Source organism: Cucurbita moschata, unplaced genomic scaffold (genome assembly GCF_002738365.1).
Source record: "Cucurbita moschata cultivar Rifu unplaced genomic scaffold, Cmos_1.0 Cmo_Scf00161, whole genome shotgun sequence".
NCBI classification, from domain to species: domain Eukaryota; kingdom Viridiplantae; phylum Streptophyta; class Magnoliopsida; order Cucurbitales; family Cucurbitaceae; genus Cucurbita; species Cucurbita moschata.
The window spans coordinates 1-321 of NW_019268677.1; positions in this window are offsets into that span (position 1 = coordinate 1).

A 321-nucleotide genomic window follows, 5' to 3' on the forward strand; every position below is an offset into this window, starting at 1 on the left:
TCATAGGATCTTTACCTTCTCTCTCCTATTATTTGTTTTAATATAAATGTGAGATATTGTGAAGTCCTAAAAAAATATGCCAAAAAAGAATGTGCCGGTAAGGTTGAGTTCACTCCAACCCTTCCACACCAAATTGGAGTTAATAAAGAGTACTCCAAAACTGCTTATAATTAACACCATATCAAGTCTCATTTTCAAGAGAAGTTGTTTTTTCTTAAAATGGGAGTTGAGATTCTCCACCTTATTCACATTGGAGAAGTTGCTTTTATTAGAGATTGTATTAACAAGTTGAGAATGACAGACATATTCTCTTTGATTAGT